Raw genomic sequence first — 17,359 nt, forward strand, 5'->3', positions numbered from 1 at the left:
TATCTCTATAATAATTAAATAGTACATTGTAGTTGATCCAATCTAAGCTATAATTAATCCTTATTGGATGTAAAACCATTCTATTGGATGTTTACATGATTTTTTAGTAGATTTAAAGTATGGAGATTCAAATTACGGAAAGATCCGTTACCCAGCAAACCCCAGGTCCCTAGCATTCTGGATAACAGGTCCCATAACTGTGTATATATATATATATATATTATAACTATACTATATTACATCTGGCCTCGGTGCTGCTGTGGGATGTCTTTACTACACTGCTGTAAATATCAGCCCTGAGTTATTCATAATATCACTGATAATGCCATTAACCCTGCGTGACTATTACCGTTGTTACAAGACACGAAACAATCTCATCCAGGTGTTTGCCCAGCAGGAACTGAGCTCCTCTATAAACACAGAAAAGGGACTTTACTTTTAGAAGGTAGGGACATATTTATGAAACAGTGTAAATATGGTTGACTAGTTCTGTTTATTTATGTCTGCTAACTCTCCCATAAAACTCACAGTTCTGATTTGGGAGGGTCACATGGGACTGAGATATAGATTTTTGGCACACCGCCTGCTTTTCACCAGCAGGGTTTGGTTGCCTCGTTACTTACCTCCCAACTGTCATGTTTTTCCCAGGACAGTCCCAATATTCAGTGCACCATCGAGACTGTCGTTTAATTGTCCCATGTTGCCCCGTACTGCCATCTTTTTTACAGGAGTTAATTCAGGCACAAAGAGACAAGCAGTGTGGAGACATTAGGAAAGAAGAACTTTGGTGTTTGTGTTCTGCTCGTGCCAATGAAGGTGAGGAAATGCTTTCAATTTCTCCATTTCTGCGCTGATATTACTGGCATGTCTGGGGTTAATGCAGTCTACATTGTCCATTTCTGCAGTGATATAACAGGTATCTGGGGTTAATATGCTGATTTTATTTATTGATACACTGGGGTTAATATGCCTGATATCCATTTTATTTAGTGATTGTTCAGGCATGTCTGATTATCCATTTTTTGTAGTAAATTCATAGTGATTTTACTGCCACATCTTAGGTTAATATAATGAATAAAGTACCCCCTCTTGTAAAATATAAGGATATTCAGGGTCGGACTGGGAAAAAATGACCCTCATAGGCCCCCGCCGGGCCAGACACCCCTCACCGGATTGTACCCCAAAACTGTTTTCCTGCGCCGCGCAGTGCCAAATGCGCATGCGCGCTGAGTGACGCCGTTAGCGCATGCACGCCGGCTTTTAAAAATGTGCGCCGGCTTTTATACAGGCCTTTATACATGGGAGGGCCGGAGGGGGGCCCCGGGCAGCGGCCCCGGTGGGCCCCGGGCCCCCCAGTCCAACCCTGAGGATATTATAAGTTACCGAGTTTTTCTACAGGACATGGAACTCCGAGGTTACTTCTAATATCCTCATATTTTTCATTTTTATTTTTCAACTGGGGGTACTTTATTTATTATAATACACAAGTTTCAGTGAGTTATGTGACAGGAATGACATCAGAACTCACCATTTATATAGTGAATAAAGTACCCCCTCTTGTAAAATATAAGGATATTATAAATATCCTTATATAAATACCGAGGAGTTTCATGAAAATATAAAAGCATGAGGCCGAAGGACGAAACGACATCAGAACTCACAGTTTATAAAGATATAATTTATAAGATATTCATGGCTTTTGTGTATTATAAGCTTATTATACATTATCTGTAGTAATGATATGCCCATAATTTTATTTAATGATTATACTAACAAATCTGGGGTTAATATGTTGATTGTCCATTCTCTGTAGTAATTATATGCCCATTATTTTATTTAGTGATTATACTGGCACATCTGGGGTTAACATGCTGATTATCCTTTTTCTGTAGTAATTATACTGGCACGTATTGGGTTAAAATGCTTATCCATTATCTGCGCTTATTGTATGCTCTTTATTTTATTTAGTGATTATACTGGCACATAGGAGGTTAATATGTTGATTATCCATTTTTTTGTAATTATACTGGCATGTCTGAGGTTGATATGCCTGATATCTATTTTATTTAATAATTATACTGGCACATCTGGGGTTAATATGCTGATTATGCTTTTTCTGTAGTAATTATATTGGCACGTCTTTGGTTAATATTCTTATCTGTTATCAGCAGTTTTATGTATGCTCTTTATTTTATTTAGTGATTATACTGGCACATCTGGGGTTAACATGCTGATTATCTTTTTTCTGTAGTAATTATACTGGCACGTATTGGGTTAAAATGCTTATCCATTATCAGCAGTTATTGTATGCCCTTTATTTCATTTAGTGATTTTTATACTGGCACACAGGGGGTTAATATGTTGATTGTCCATTTTTAGTGATTATACTGGCATGTCTGAGGTTAATATGCCTGATATCAACTTTATTTAATAATTACACTGGCACATCGGGGGTTAATATGTTGATTATCCATTCTCTGTAGTAATTATAGGCCCATAATATTGTTTAGTGATTATACTGGCACATCTGGGGTTAATATGATGAGCATTCATTTTTCTGTAGTGATTATATTGGCATGCCTGAGGTTAATCTGTCATTATCTATGTTGTGATTATATTAGCATGTCTGAGGTCACAAAAACACACACTCAGTCTCTCAATCACCTGACACACAGGTTATCCTAGGGTAGCGGCATCTCAAAGACAGACCAACACCCACAAAACAGCTTCTCAACAGCAGCCAAGATCCCACTGAGCATGTGCAGTGCCGCCAACACTAAAAAACAATGAAAGACCTAATAAGATCAATGATGGAGATCCTGTGGACAATTTTGAATGCCTTGATACTTACTGGATCATTATTGTTATAGGGCTGCTGAACCACTGGGCTGGTACAGTAAGTTCAGTGTATAAAATAAAGCATTCTGAGCTAGTTTCATTTTCAGGCTTTAGTTCTCCTTTAACCCAACAAACAGAATCAACCTTGTTAGCGACATATTACATTTGTAATTATACGCCCCACGGTTGGAATCATAAATACCAGGTTATACTATGCAGAGAAATAGAAAGAGGAAAATCTTTAAAAAAAATAGTGTCAGTTAAAAATACTCCAGCATGCCAATTAACAATAACAATAAAAGTGAGAATAAACTGGTTATGAGAACAGACTAAACAAAATGCTGGGTCTGTCTGGTTCTCTCTGCAAACCCAAAGCAAAAAGCTGCATCATAAGAAATAATAATAATAATAATGGGCGTGCGCCGGTAATGTCTGTAGGCATGAAGATCGGCAGCAAATTGTCTACAGATGGGCACTAGGGTTAGGCAAATTCAACCAGTTTCGCTTTGCCAAAAATTTGCCGAAATGCATTAAAGTGTATTAGCGACAAATTTTTTTTGACGCGCAACATTTTTTTTCTCCCATTGAAGTCTATTGGCGTCATTTCGAAACACATCGAAATAAAAAAACTTGCTCATCCCTAATGGGCACAAATAATAAAATTCGCCAGTGTCAAAAAAAACGTTGACGACGGCGACAGAATTGACGACGGTGACAATTTAGGTGCCGACGACGATTACCGGGCGCCCATAGACTTGGGCAGCGTCAAAATCTGCGTTTCGCAAATTTTTCACCTGTTTCCCAATTTTGCAGGAAAATTCACAAAATTCATGGCAAATCAAAAAGGGACAAATTCACCCATCACTAATCGTCAGCTCTTCTCCTGCCAAGACTCCATTTCTGAAAAAGACCCTTCACTCTTCTGTATACGGAACATATTTTTATGCCATTTTCTATTTTTTACTTTTGGGTCGAGTTCACCTTTAAGTAAATAAGGGATTAGCGCTTCCTTTACAAATCTATAATAGTTCTCCCATTCCATCAGGCCTTTGGCGTTTATTATTTTGGGGTACCTGAATTGCAAGTTATATTACTTTATTTGGAGAAAATGGGACAGTAAATAGTGACTTTATTTTATTTTATTTCCTCTTATTTTATTTCCAAGATAAATCTTCTCATAATCTTGTAATTTATTTAGCAAGTATGAAAAGTTGTTGTTGACTAGTGATGGGCGAATTTGCGCCGTTTCGCTTCGCCGAAAAATTAGCGAATTTCGCGCGAAATTCGCAAAACGGCGAAAAATTCGCGAAACGGCGCCGGCATCTCGTTTTTGATGCCGGCGCCCGTTTTTTACGCCGGCGCCCGTTTTTCCGACGCCGTTTTTCGAAAAACAAATTTTTTTGACACCGGCGAATTTTTACCGCGAATTTTCGCGGGCGTTTCGCGAATTTATTCGCTCGGCCCGAATAGCGCAAATTCGCCGCGAATTGTTCTTCTAAGAAGCCTATTTACTAACTTTCGCATATTTTTTCAAGATTCTTGTTTTTTTATATTTCTCTAAAACTCTTTACAATTGAAGAATTTAATACAAAACTGCATCAAGTAAAAGCAATCAAGTTCCCATAGAAGTCAGCAGAAGCTGTGCTGATACTATTGAATCTTTTTTAGCCTTTCAGACTTTTACAGGTTTTCAGGGTTTTTGTCGCTATCAATTGTCCAAAAGGACTTTTTAGAGTTTTTCGTATTTTTAGGGCATTGTTCAGTTTTTTTTTCATTCATATGGATAACTTTCGTGGCATTTGTAGTTTAAAGAAATAGAGTTTCGTCGTGGTTTCAAAAAGATCTAATACCATGAAAGGGCTCATTTACTAAAAATTTAGTTTTTCCTCAAATCTCTAAAAATTCATGGTTTTCCTATTTTTTTATTAAGGTCTAAAAATTTGAGATTTATAAAGTGTAAAAACCAAGAAAACCACTAATACAAACCTTAACCAAGTAAAAGTTATTGAGGTCCTATAGACCTTTATTTACTAATAATCAAATGTAGTTTTTTGCTGTGGTTTTCCGATTTCCTATTAAGGTCCTATTAAGGTTGAATAATTTGAAAACCACAAAAATCACTAATAAAAAACGTCACCAAGTAAAAGTAGTTGAGGTCCTATAGAAGTTGATGGGATCTGCGCTGATCCTATTGGACCGTTTTAATCAATTCTGACTTTGGAGAATTTTTTTTTTTTTTGCTAAGAATTGTCAAAAAACTTGACTTTTTAGAGGTTTTAGAGTTATTTGTACTTTTTACATTCGGGTCTTGTAATAAATGTCATGGCATTCGTGATCATAGAGAAAAAGAGTTTACTTGTGGTTTCAAAAACCTCTAAAACCACTACAATTTGACCTTTGATAAATGAGCCTCAATGTGTAAGGTTTGAAAGGGGCATATTTATTTCCTCTCCAGCTGTTCATAATATTTGGCTATGGATTATCAATTAAAGGACAAGGAAATCCAGATACATTGAAGATGCCAGTGTGTTAGGCATCCGCTGGTAATTCCAATAGGTAACTTATTCCCTCTTAGGAAAAATACCTATACTTTGAATAAGCTTTTTTGTTGAACATGGTTGAAGGACTTCTCCACATCTAAAAACACCTACCTGTGCCTCTATTATATTCTACTATCTTCTCTGAGGTTTGCCAGAGAGTGAGTAGACCCTGAGTACTTCGACCAGGTCTAAATCCATGATTATCCTCCCTTAGTTGTTTCTTTCCTCAAATCTGCTCTCCAGTATTCTTAAGTAGATGTTGTCCAGGAGACCTGAGATGACCTCAAGCTTTTGACACTTTCTTTTATATCCCTGGGGTTCACTTAACGTCAATTCTGAGAAGTTCCAGTATTCCATAATTTTGGACTCTTTTTCTCTCTTCCCTCTCAAGTTTTTTAGGAACTTTACATACTAGGTTTTTGTTTTCAGTAAAGCCACTTTCTCAAACTTCTACAAACTTCTTACATAAACTTAGTTTTTATAGTTTCCTTGGAAGCATCTAACATACATAAATTTAGCAGGGGTAACAGGGGATAGGTAAAAAGGGCAAAAAAGAGTCCAGTGTAATAAAAAATGTAGGTAGAAAGGTAAACTTACCAATACCATCAGGGGGACCAGGTGCTCAAGCCCCAGACTATCAGCTCGGGGAGGCAATATTAGACATGTAGATTTCTGTGGTAGACCGGCACAAAAACTGGACTTCACTCCAAAAATAGATGCAAGTAAAAAAGTTTTAGTTATACAAAAAGGAACATCTCAGAGGGAGGCCTTATGCGTTTCGTGCCTTCTGGGCACCTTTCAGCAGCTAATTTTCAGTAACCTCAGGTACATTCTGGAGCATGGTTCCAGAATCCTCAAGAAAAAAAGTTTAGTCTATAAAGTTTCCTACTAGTAGTTTCCAGTTCAGGCACGGCCATGGGAGCAACTGCCACCTACTGAACAAACAGGAAATACCATTTAACTAAGTAGAGGTCTAGGATCTGTTATCCTGAAATCCATTATACAGAAAGCTCTGAATAAAGAGAAGGCCATCTCCCATAGGGGGAAATTCACTAAAGGGCGAAGTGACTAACGTAATTCGTCAGCGTGACATCATTTCGGGACTTAGCAGATTTACTAACGGGCGCAGGTGTAACTTCGCTATCAAAGGAGATAGACTAGTGCTTCTTCACACTCTTACGCCAGGCGAAGTTTCACTCTGGCGAAAGAGCGTTACTTCGCAAATTCACTAAGATGCAGCTTTTACTCAACGTTACCTGTTCCGCCAGACTTGCCTTCACCAGCTCAGACCAGACGAAGTGCAATGGAATGTATAGGGCTTCTTCAATTTTTAGTTGAAAAAAAAAAAAAAGTCCCAAAAAACGCTGGCGTCTTTTATTTTTTCAGGATGTTAGGCTGCAAAAGTCCGTACATTTTTTATTGGGTAACAGGGCTCCTGGGTCTAAAAGCAACTGGACAGATGAGGGGTGAAAAGATTTTGGGATTACTGCTTTCTTATGTCTACTGGATACTGTATATCATGTCCATGTCATTATTAGACATCAGTATTACCATCAATAAATTAATGATGAGATTAAATTAATGGGTGCATATGACTGGTACCTGCCTACCCTAGTCGTCTAAGAATGGACTAACTAACTATAGGATGTAAAATCCACATTCTGTCATGCACGGGCATGTAGCTGTAGTTTATGGACTTGTGGAATGATTAATGGAAAGTAAAGTTGATATGGAAACCAAATCAGAGGCACAAATATCCCACGTCTGAAGCCACATGTAAGTTTCCAAGATTAGTATCCCTATTCTTTTCTCACAAGATCTTTTTAGTCATTTTGGGGATCCTCTTATTAGATCCTTATAGAAGCTTAGGGTAGGTAAGCAACCATTATTTATGCTTTTGTTATTTTTTAGGCAGCCACAAACCTCCTATAGATGTGTTATGACCAGTGCAGGCACAATGGTGTCTCAAGAACCAGTGGAACATTTTAGGGGGGACAAGCAGGCTCATGTGCAAGTCCAGGCACCAGGTCAGAGCAGGCAGCCATCAAGTAGAGTCTGTAGAATTCTTCAATTTAAATATAACAGAAGCCTCTACCACAGACATAGTGGTGTAACTAGTGGTCGGCAGGCCTGGGGGCAGGGTGGGCTCCCGCGATAATGATTATCTCTCTTCAGGCAGCCCCCAAAGAGGTGTGGGCCAGGATGCGACCCCCTGCACCCCTGGTAGTTATGCCACTGGCAGAGGGACCAGTAGGGAGGAAGTTCCGCAAACTGGTAAGGGTTCAATTCAGGGTAATGTGTATACATAGGCAATCTCTGCTAGGCAGTCTTTGGGAATGGACTGTACATTTTAAAGGGATACTGTCATGGGAAAAAAAATTTTTTTCAAAATGAATCAGTTAATAGTGCTGCTCCAGCAGAATTCTGCACTGAAATCCATTTCTCAAAAGAGCAAACAGATTTTTTTATATTCAATTTTGAAATCTGACATGGGCTGGATATTTTGTCAATTTCCCAGCTGCCCCTGGTCATGTGACTTGTGCCTGCACTTTAGGAGAGAAATGCTTTCTGGCAGGCTGCTGTTTTTCCTTCTCAATGTAATTGAATGTGTCTCAGTGGGACATGGGTTTTTTACTATTGAGTATTGTTCTTAGATCTACCAGGCAGCTGTTATCTTGTGTTAGGGAGCTGCTATCTGGTTACCTTCCCATTGTTCTTTTGTTTGGCTGCTGGGGAGAAAAAGGGAGGGGGGTGATATCACTCCAACTTGCAGTACAGCAGTAAAGAGTGATTGAAGTTTATCAGAGCACAAGTCACATGACTTGGGGCAGCTGGGAAATTGACAATATGTCTAGCCCCATTTCAGATTTCAAAATTGAATATAAAAAAAATCTGTAACTGACACATCCCATTGTTTTTTACTTTTGTTGTCCTTGAATATAAATAACTACAGAGGAAGCAGACTTTCTATATTCATCTGGCACAAGCAATGCACACCGCACATCATTTATTCTAAAGCGGAAAAGAGTGTGTGTGCGCCAGATACTTCACTTAAAGTGGACCTGTCACCCAGACACGAAAAGCTGTATAATAAAAGTCCTTTTAAAATTAAACATGAAATCCAATTTCTATTTTTTATTAAAGCATTCATAGCTGTTGTAAGCTCATTTAAATATCTCAGCTGTCAATCAAATATTGTCTGCCCCTCCTCTATGCCTTAGGCAATTACTTTCACTTTCCATTCTGCACTTCCTACATGTCACTGCTCTCCCCACATTCCCCCCATTCTCTTCACCATTTAATTGTGTAACCAGTACATGGGGATGGACATCAGGTCCCCCATTCTGGTGCACAAACGAGATTCTGAGATGATACAAGACTTGTCTTAATAACAGTGTCCACAAAATGGCTCCTGCCTGCTTGTTATAATTATGAATTCCCAGACTGAAGGAAACAAGATTCATATAATTTATCCAGTGTAATTAAAGCGCATTTTGCTTGACTAATGTGATAAAATAGGATTTCGAATAATTTTTTTGGGTGACGGGTCCCCTTTAAGCCGGTAAAGTGTACAAAGCTCAGACATTAAAAGGGTTAACATTCATTAAGCTCATATTCCATTTTATGATTTTTCCCTATTAGCCATTCCTCTTTCTCACTAATTTGCATGTTCTTTTAATAACAAACATTTGGGACAATAAATAATGACTTTTTTTTATTGAACTTTCTCTTGGTTACAGTATTAATGCCTTATTAACACTATCAGAAGCTTCTAGGCATTGTCTTTCCCTCCCATAAAGATTCTTAATGACTCTGCAGAGATCGACACAACTCAGACAGGATCCGATATTCATATTCTGAACAAGGAGGGATAAAATGAACGCAATAAAATAAAGTCAGGTGATACCCCCAAATAATATAATCTCATATACCACTGCACATAATGATCTCTGGGAAATGGTTCATTGTTCCTACCGAGTAAATATTCATTACATTGTATTACTGTAGGAGGCCCATTTATCAAAGGTCAAATTTCGAATTCATGACTTTTTTTAATACTAATAAACTCGAAATACGATAGGAAGGTTGTTTGATTAAAAATTTGAACATCTAAAACTTCAACAAATATTGGCGACCTAAAAACTCGAATATAATTCGAATCTAATTTGACTAAACTCGAATCAAGTTTTTTTTCTGTAAGAAGAAAATCAGGAAGGCTATTAACATCTTCAGTGGGTCACTGGGCCTCTCCCATTGACTTATACATGAACTCGGCAAGTTTTAGGTGGCGAATAATCAAATTCGAATTTTTAGGATCTGATAATGACAGAAGCCCATAAATCTTCAAGGCCAATTTAGTGACATTCGAATTTCATTCTTTTTCACGAATCATATGTTTTCAAATTTATTTCGTGTAAAACCACAAAAAATGCAAATTTTTGCCTTTTTGATCTAATTGGGCTTTTAGAGGTTTTCTAATTTTTTTTCCATAGGAATTGTCCAATAAACTAAAATTTTTAGAGGTTTTAGAGGTATTTGTAGTTTTTTTTGGATCTTTTCTTCATTTGTGCTTTTTAAATTCAGATCTTTTAATAAATTCCGGGGCATTCGAGGTTTTAGAGAAAGTGAGTTTAGTCGTTGTTTCAAAAACAACAAAAAACGACAATACAAAATACAAAACTTGGGCAAGTAAAAGCAGTTGAGCTCCTAAAGAAGTCAATGGGAGCTGCACTGATTCTATTGGAACTTTTTTTAGTCATTCAGACTTGATATAGAGGTTTTCAGATTTTTATCGCCAGAAATTGTCTGAAAAACGTAAGATATTTTGAGACTTTAGAGGCTTTCGGATTTTTATTTGGATCGTTAATCCTTTTTTTGTTTGTACTTTTTATATTCGGATCTTTAAATAACTGTTATGGGTTTAGAGAAAATCAGTTTAACTGTGGCTCTAAAAAGCCCAAATACCACTGAAATTTAACCTTTAATAAATGGGCTTCCCCGTGACTTTATTGGATAAAACAGTAAATTTCTGCTGGGAAACAATTTTGTTCAATACTACAATACTGTCCTAATACTAATCTTAAAAGGATAAGGATCCGGTCCACAACTTTGTGTTTAGCTCATAATTTTTTTCACAGATTTTCTATTTTTATTTTGGCCCATTTTATAATATTTTCCACTTTAAAAAAAAACCTTGTCTTTAGTATTGGGGATCTCAGCGCATTGGATAAAAACCTCGTTCCTTTTTTAATTATTTGTTGTCTTTAATAATGTTTGCACACATGCAAACTGTATGTTTTCTTTTATATTGGCAAATGGATTTTTTTTACTTTATTGATACTCGTAACTGTGTGTTAATTTCAAAATGTCAAAAACAATAATTGAAAAATAAAAAAACAGTCAATTCTCCAATATCACAGTATTGTTCACCAAGGTCTGGAAACAATAACCCTATATCCTGAGCTCAATCCACCCCAAATTGGTCAGCGCTGCACATTTATTAGCAGATTCCGATTTGATTAGAAAAGCTTCTTTCCTGGTTATCTTATAAAAACTCAACAAAAGTCTATTTTTCCAACTAATTGAATCTAGTCTACAGTGTGAAGAAGCACTTCAATTATACAAGAATCTATAATTACATAAGGTTTTCTAATTCCTGCAGTATTTTGTGCAATTTAAGTCTTGTTTGTATTAGAACACATCCCCAGGGCATAGGCAAGACTGATGGTTCTCAGCTGAACCCCAATGTTTTTCATCCTCACCCAAATACAAAAATGTCCTTTTTTCAGTTCCAGGTGTTGATAGAAGATCTGGACTCTTTGTCAATATGTCTTAAAATTGGCTTTAGTGTACAAGCTTTATTCATTACTCCTGAAATTCATATCTGGGTTTTCAGTTTGGCTCAAAGAAACTCAAAATTCCTCTCCAAACTTCTGGTGAGCCAACTTCTGGGAGGGAAAGACAGCTCCTGGGAAACATGAGACCTCCATACTATGCTTTATATTGTAGGGTGCGACTGGTGACATGTCACCAATGCCATAAAAATATAACTTCACTTTGGAAAGGCACTAAAACTCCTTTAGAAGGTCAGTCGGCCTCATGAAAAGGCAGGATTTGAACTTTTTGGAAGGCGAGTCAGCTCCTGGCAAGTCATGTCAGACCAACGTACTGCTCTTTATTTTCTGGGGTATGACAGATGTGCTGCTCTGAAAACTAGATGTGTAGCCCATCCCACTAGAAGCATGCAAAATAAAAGAAAATATTTTTTTTTTTTTTTTTTTTTAATGAATTCCCAAATCTCATAGCACTTTGGCCTTAAATATAACTTGAACATATTCTATGAAATATGTCAAAATGTGGCACTAAATTTCATGCAACTCCTACCCCATCAATAAATGGTATTAAAGGAGAACTTACCCCCTCCTAATGTGAAAAGCCCCATCCACTACCCTCCTTAGTGCCCCCTCCCCACATAGTGTAATAGTGAAAACCGTGTCCCTAATTGCGAATCTCATGTACTTGTGTAGAGTAGAGCAGTGGAGCTCAAGGGCACCATCTTCTGCATCTTTGTTGACTATTCTCTGTCTTCAGCCTTCCCCTGACCTCGCCCGTCTATCGGACTTACCATGTTTGCTGCCTGTCCAGACTTTCGGCCTGTTTAACGGACTCTCTGTCTGTTTCTGACCTGGTAAAAGGACTTGTCTATTTCGTTACCTTGCATTGAACCTGCTTCAATAACAAATCCTTTTTCTTCATAATATGCTTATAATACACAAAAGCCATGAATATCTTGTAAATTATATCCTTATAAACGGTGAGTTCTGATGTCATCAGTTATAAACGGTGAGTTCTGATGTCATTTCTGTCACATGACTCACTGAAACTTGTGTATTATAATAAATAAAGTACCCCCAGTTGTAAAATATGAGGATATTAGCAGTTACCTCGGAGTTTCATGACCTGTATAAAAACACTCGGCCTTCGGCCTCGTCCTTTTATATGGTCATGAAACTCCTCGGTAACTTATAATATCCTTATATTTTACAAAAGGGGGTACTTTATTCACTATATCACCAAGCCCTCTACCTGTATTATACTCGTTACACAGCCCATAGGCTCACTGTTTAAAAGATGGGTTCTTCAGCAGAATATTGTTTCAAACATTGTTCCATAAAAGTGTTACCTGATCTGTTTTATTCCACATAGCATAGCCATCATGTGGGGTCTTCCTTGTGTTCTTTGTCACCTGGTTTGACACCTGTGAGAAGAAAAAAAACAACAACCAATCAAATAACAGTAGCAATATAAAAAAGCAGCAGATTTTCCAATGTATCCAGCTGTAAGATGGGAATTCAGGAATATGACCCAGATAGGCTGACCAAGGATGCGAAGAAGAACCCTGTTGAAGAACAGAAGCTGAATGCAGTCTACAGTCATGGTCAACATCTGAAACATTTGGAACAAATTGTTAAGCAGGAACCCAGAGTCGACTGCTGAAACAGCCTACTCTTTTGTGAAGCTGAGATACCCTGCAAAGCACTAGTCTTCACAGGGGCACCCTTTTAGGGCCCTGGAATTTTTGGTGATGGAACTAACAAGGAGCCTACGGATTATAGAGTTTAGAAGCAATACCGTGATGCATACAAGCATGAGACAAAAGTGTAGAGAGACAAAAGGGTCTGGACAGGCAGTTAAGAACATGGTCAGTAAAACTGGCAAAATCACACAGAATCAGACTTAGAACAGTAGCCTTCTTGGACAAGTGTACCATGTAAAAACGAGAATTAAACCCCAAAGGGCATCAAACAGAGCCGAAAATGAGCCGAGTAGTGTCAACATGCATGTGATGGTGGAACTGTGTGGCCACTGACTTCACACCATGTGATAACGAAGAACATGCGATGATGATCTGGAATGCAAGCACAAACGCAACTGGGGCCCAGTGCACCGAAAAATAGGAGAGGAATGGAAGAAGTTTGGTACAAAATATTATTTTTGGTGACAGAAACAGGGTCATCTGGAGATTGGATGATGCCAGATACCCATAACAAATAGAGAAATCAGCGACAAAGAGAGAGAATAAAATGTAGAGAGAAAGTGCCACTGAAATGGGACATGAGCAGAAACAAAGAACTTACGGTGAGAACAACATCCTTATCCTTAGGCCACTTTTCTTTTTTACTCTCATTATAGAGAGACGACAATGAGATAATGACAGGTCATTCTAATGTTAATAAGCAGTCACAAAGAACGGACATGACAACTTTTTTTTTACCCATGTCTCTAACCCACCCCTTTTAAATTCCTGAGCTTCCGAGGTATTCCAAAACCCTACACCAAACTACATTTGTAAATCCGTTCAACTCCTAAAATTGCTGGGAGAGTTGACTAAATTGTAAATAAAAAGGGCAAGCAGATAAAAGAAATCATGGCCAACTATGGCCCAACTCTACTTTTAGAACAGATATATTTTTTAAAGCAATTTAATAACTGTTCTTTATCATTTATTTGTAGTCCACCCTTGAGTGTGCTTTCGCTATGTATTTGATGTAGTGTGTGACCAGGTTAAACTGCTTATATCTGTGCCCGGGCAACTCCCTGCAACTCCCGTTACCTGGTGTAGTTCAGTGCAGCAAAGGATCCATTAAGAGAGGTGCAGCAATATAACTTGTTTATTTACAAAGAATAGTTGCAATTAAAGGAGAAGGAAACCCCTCCCCCTCCCCTGTGTCCCCCCCCTCCTCCCCCCTGGCCTACCTTTCCCGCTGGGCAAATGCCCCTAACTTGTTACTCACCCCTCTGCGCAGGTCCAGTCCAGGGAGTTCACAGGCGCCATCGTGACATTCGGCGCATGCGCAGTAGATCCGTACCTGTAAATGTTCCTACTGCGCATGCGCCACCGCATGGGAGAAGATGGCACCTGTGAACTCCGTGGACAGGACCTGCGCAGAGGGGTGAGTAACAAGTTAGGGGCATTTGCCCAGGGGGACAGGTAGGCCAGGGGGGAGGAGGGAGGGGGGGCAACACAGGGGAGTGGTTTTGCGCCCAGGGGGTTTCCTTCTCCTTTAAGGCATTCACAGAAACAGGATCCTCTCTTTTCAAATAAAGTAGCACGATCAGAGAAACACACTCCTGGGGCAAATCCTCCCAAGAAGTAAAGCTTCCTGCCCAGGAATAATCAGCTTGGGGTCTTGGGTCTTGGCACCCTCACTGGTCCTGAGCTAGTAATGTACACACCATGGGGTCCTAACCCCACTACTTCTCCTCGTTGGAGTGGAAACTGCTCACTATATACCCTGAGCCTCTCTATTCCTCCTGGAGCAACTATAACCAACGCTATCTCACTTTACCACTGGTAAACCTGGACCTGTAGTACCTCACAGTGAGGTAAGGTCCCAGGAAAGACCTTGAACACATGGGGCTAAACCCCTTTATATTGTTAAGCAGTGCCACCTAGTGGACAAACCCTTCCTAGAGTAATCCCAGAGGACCCAGGAAGGGTCTGGGCATACTAAAGGACCACCTAGGTGTCCAAATATAAAGGGGGAACTGCCTGAGTTAAATATACCCAAATCTCAGGGTCCCTACATATTATTATTCTTTTATCACATTGGTTTCATGTTCAGTTTCAAACTTCAAATTTAAAATGTCCTTTAATATGCTCATCAGTGACCCCCAACAACTGCTGCTGGTAATTTCATGTAATTTATTCTGTCACCATTGCCTGGTTTGAATGGGTTTCTTTCAATCAAATAACAGACACAATCTGTTCTATGGGTGGGAGGAAAATAGTCACTGGCTATTGGTCTACCAGGGATCAAATAGGCATTAGTATTTATGCAGGGAGCAAAGAGCAATTTTGAGCGTAATCAACATTTTTTTCTGCACAATGCAGCATTCTGCAACCTCATTTATATGTATAGATGGAATGTGTTCTAAAAAAGCAGTTTTTCAGGATGACTTATTGAATATGTATGCAAAAACCCCAGGCCATCTGTTCTACTTCCTGCTGCCTCCTATCCCAGGCTGTGCAGGGGAGCTGGTGACACTCAGCACACTGCACTGTAGGACAGGAACCAATCAGAAGCTAGGCTGACCTGATAGGGAACCAAAGCCTATCTTTGCCTGTGTGAATGCAGGGCTGCGATTGGCTGTCCCCCTCCTACTGTCCATCTGGCACGATCACGCCTACCCCTCATTTGAAAAAGGGACAGAGACTGTAGCAGATCTATGGGGGCAATTGTTTTAAAGATAATGGTCATTTTTAGCCCAAAGTAAAAGCAGTTCCATATATGACTCATTATTTCCTACAGGATTAGGGTGGTTTTCAATTATCCTATATGTCTCCTTTAACTGTGCCTTGAGAACTATACACAGAGTGGTGCTCCTTGGGGTTTGCTCACCTGGTGCCTCCTTTTCTTGTGGTGCTCCATTAGTCCATTCTAAAAAAAATGAAAAAGAATGGTTATTGTGATAGCCTAGAGTACCAGAAAGCTTAGCAAGGCACAATAAGGGGGTTATTTATCAAAGTCCAATTTTATCTCAACATTTTCTGCTGCAAACTCTGATCAAATCTGCTTGGGTTTTTTACGCTTATTTATTATTACATTTTCCTTAAAATGTGCTCTGCGGGAAAAAAAGTCAGATTTTCACGATTTTTCTGGATTTTTTACACGAAAATGCCAATTTTTTTCGGATTTTTCACCCGAAAACTCAGCGCACATCAAAAGGTTGGTAACATCAATGGTAAACATAACCACTTCCTATGAATATAAATATATATCGTTTTCATTTAATATCATGTTTAACATGGAGTGGTGTTGGTGTTTACTCAGGGAGTTATTTACTAAACTCCGAATGCAAAAATCATAAAAATTTTTTTTTTTTTAGAAAATCTGACTTTAAACCCTGAGAATGGAAAAGTCCAAATCAGAAAATCCGGTATCTCAGACTTGTCGAGGTTGCATATCAGCCAATGGGAAAAGTTTTGTGCAATACCCCAAAGTTTTCCGAGTTTTTGGACAAAAAGCATAAGAAATGTGATAGAAAATCGGAGAAAATTGTATTGTTTGGATAAAATGGAGTCTATGGGAGATGGCCTTTCCGTAATTCGGAGCTATCTGGATAAGGATTTCCGGATAATGGATCCCATACCTGTATTACATATGTGTGTCCATGTTACATATTTTATATATGACATATAAATACCGATCCTTATATAGAATGCCTGGGGATCTCTAGTCTTTCATAATTTGGATCTCCATACTTTAAGTCTGCTAAAAATCGTTCTCATATTAAGCAAACTAAATAGGATTGTTGTTGCAGGAGTTGGGATTAAGATTTAAAATGGAAAGGTACAGTTTTGTTATCACAGAGTAAAAGGAAATATGATTTGAACGATTTAATTAAAATAAGTATATGGGAGAGAACCTACCCAACCTTTGGAACTTTCCGGATAACGGATCCTATATCTTTGCTACACTGTAGTGATGGGCGAATAGATTCGCCTGGCACGAATTTGTGGCAATTTCGCCTTCGATGTTGTGATGTTTCGCCGCCGGCGAATAAATCTGCGAAAATTCGCCAGCGTCAAATTTTTTTGGATGCGCCTCCGAAACGCCTCTAGCCAATAGCTTGGACGCGGGCATCAATTTCAGATTTTCATGATTTTTCGGGAAAATGGCAGATTTTCACTATTATTTCGTGAAAATGTCCAAATTTTTTTCGTGAAACTTTCCGATTTCAAGATTTCCCATGTAGCAAAACGGGAGAAATTCGCCCATCACTACTACACTGCTGTAAATATAAGCTGTGAATAACTCAGTATGTCACTGATCTTGCCGTTATCTATATGGAATTATTTTTATTATTATTATCATTATTATTATACACGCCAGAGGAGCAACTTGCAATCCAACCAGGAACCAAACTCCTATTTACTCAGAAAAGGGACTTTACATTTACAAGAGAGAGGCCTGGGG

The sequence above is a fragment of the Xenopus laevis genome, chromosome 7L (assembly GCF_017654675.1).
Source record: "Xenopus laevis strain J_2021 chromosome 7L, Xenopus_laevis_v10.1, whole genome shotgun sequence".
Taxonomy (NCBI): domain Eukaryota; kingdom Metazoa; phylum Chordata; class Amphibia; order Anura; family Pipidae; genus Xenopus; species Xenopus laevis.